This window comes from Mastigoproctus giganteus, chromosome 5 (assembly GCF_048544385.1).
Source record: "Mastigoproctus giganteus isolate SK-2022 chromosome 5, ASM4854438v1, whole genome shotgun sequence".
NCBI lineage: Eukaryota > Metazoa > Arthropoda > Arachnida > Uropygi > Thelyphonidae > Mastigoproctus > Mastigoproctus giganteus.
Window position 1 is genome coordinate 12548611 of NC_143579.1, and position 2554 is coordinate 12551164.

At 41.8% G+C, this 2554-nt stretch overlaps 1 non-coding gene across 1 annotated transcript; it reads right to left on the bottom strand.

Moving 5' to 3' along the window:
- Positions 1-2279: 2279 nt before the first annotated feature.
- On the bottom strand, positions 2280-2352 carry TRNAK-UUU (transfer RNA lysine (anticodon UUU)). The gene has a single exon. It is a non-coding gene; the product is annotated as a tRNA-Lys (tRNA).
- Positions 2353-2554: the final 202 nt, after the last annotated feature.

The following is a 2554-nucleotide window of genomic DNA, read 5'->3' on the forward strand; positions in this document are numbered from 1 at the left end:
CAACTTGTGAAATGTTTGCAAACTGTTCTGGAACAGGACATGATCTAGCCAAGGATGATGTCTTTGTATGTGCTAGGTGCAGAGAGAGAGAGAGAGAGAGAGAGAGAGATTCAAGAAATTAGGCGACAACTCAGCGTTCTGACAGGTGCCTATGAGAGTTTGAAGAGTTTGGTGGATGCCCTCAAAAGGTATTAAAGTGGGGGGCCCATCAAGCTCTCAGTTGCTCAACTCAATGCCAGAGCTCACTCTTGTGCATCAGGCAACACAGTGGCAATCTCCAAGGCAGGATTTGCTGGTCCCACAGGAGCTAGTTAGTGACTCCACTGTCAGGGAGATGAGTAATATATTGTATAAAAAGGATAAGTTAAATAGGACCACAGTAAATCTGCCAGGGGCAAATGTTGACAGAATAATTTTGTTACTGGATACTACAATCCAGTAACAAAGGAACTGGAAGCAAAAAACTAATTTTGATATATACTTGGATTTCAGGAAAGCCTTTAATACTGTTACACATGAAAGATTGGTGTACAAATTGGAGCAGTGTGTTGTTGGGGGGAAAGTTGCTTCATTGGACGGAGGGATGGTTGAGTTGGAGAAGAAAGAGAAAGAGAGCGGTTATCAATGGGCATTGCTCTTTGTGGACTGGTGTTATTGGTGGAGTTCGACTGGGGTTGTTGTTGTTTTCTGTTTTTATTAATGATATTGATGGGTGTATATCATGTTTAATGTCTAAGTTTGCAGGTGATACTAAATTTAGGAGTGTGGTTAATGACAGTAATGAAAGTGTACTGCTGAATCAAGATAAGGAAAATTAACATTGTCAAATGCAAGGTACTGCATGTGGGTAGCAGTGATCTCAGGGTAACCTACCAACTGTGTGGTACTACACTCAGGGTAGGATACTGCAAACAAGCTACCAGGATAACTTCTGGCGTTATGTCAATAATACATAGGAATTTTCCCAACAGGGATAAAGGTACAAGTTAATGGCTGGGTCGTACCTTGAGTACTGTATGCAGTTCTGGAGGTCTCATTTTAGGAAAAAGTAGATCTTCTGGAATGGGTGCAGAGAAGGACAATAATGCGATTGGTGAAAAATTTTCAAATTATTATATTAGGGTCGCCCGTAAAGGATTACATATACCCGTTTATGTATTGGGTTTGTAAATTGCGTGTGTTCTCTGGTCGATTTGCCTGTTTTAATGTGATTGCTGAAGGGGGATTCAGGGATTTCTTGTTTTGTTGTAGCAGACCCCGCGGTTTTCCACATTAGCCGCTGTTTTACATCTTGTGAAGAAGCTTGCGCCACAGCCGGCCATTTGTATGTAGCGTGTTTGGTGGGTACGTGTAATGATATGTTCTGTTGTTGTGTAGTCGGCCGGCACCTGGCTCTTAGCAGGCGAGAAGCAGCAGCACCTGGTCACCGCGTCCCACTCCCCATTCCCGCCACGTGGAGGCGGCCATTTCGATTAGTGAAGGGAAAGAAAGGATGGTTTTTATCAAGAAAGGCTTAATTTCTGCAAATTCAGCGTCTGGGCACTGGGTAGCACATCTGGTAGAATCGCTGTCCTCCCACATCGGGTGGAAAAGACCTGATGACGAGAGGAATTTGTATGGGCCTTTTTTCACAATGTGGCTGAATTAGTCGGTCTCAGGCGAGGGTAGCATGATTTTTCTCCCTGAAACTCTGGTTTTTCGTCCAGTGACCAGAAAATTGACCACAGAGCACAGGCAATTTACAGACAGTTTATGCGAAGCTATATAGCCTTATTCACATCAGTGAATAAGGTTATAGGAGCATCAGCTTCTAAAACCCCAACTGCAATAATTACAATAACAGCAGCGTCTGGGGACTAGGCACTTGCGAGAAGATCTGATTGAGGTGTTTAAGGTCTTGGATTGAATAAGCTCAATGTTGATGGCATTCTTCCTCTTGCTGAGATTACATACATGAGGGGGCATAAATTCATTGAGGAAGGATGGTTGCAGGATAGATGTGCGGAAGTTTGTCTTCAGCTAGCGAGTGGTTATTATTATTATTAAATCCGTTTATTATTGTAGCAAATGTTTGCTTTCACCCCTTTTACACAGCCGACTGGCTAGAAGGATGTACAAAAAAGATAAAAAATAGCAATTATTTACAATATTATAAATACCACTCAACTTGCATTTAATATTTTACTTTTCGCTTGCCAGGTTAAATAGAACATATGCACTCCAACACTACATAATAGAACCATACATAGGCTGTTTATTGTAACACAAAATAAAATTCACGCCCGAACAGGGACTCGAACCCTGGACCCTTAGGTTAAAAGCCTAATGCTCTACCGACTGAGCCATCTGGGCGGGTTGATTGTTTCTAGTGGATAGTTTGAATAAATTGAAGGAAGAACTAGAAAAATTGGACTGGATAGAAAGGTGATGTGGGATTTTTTTTTTTTTCTGGCTAATGCGTTATAAGCTTGCTTTCTTGTCTCATATGCCACTTATAATACTCATATACGAAATAAAGGTTTCGCGTTCGAATGCTGCCTCCAATATGGGTGTT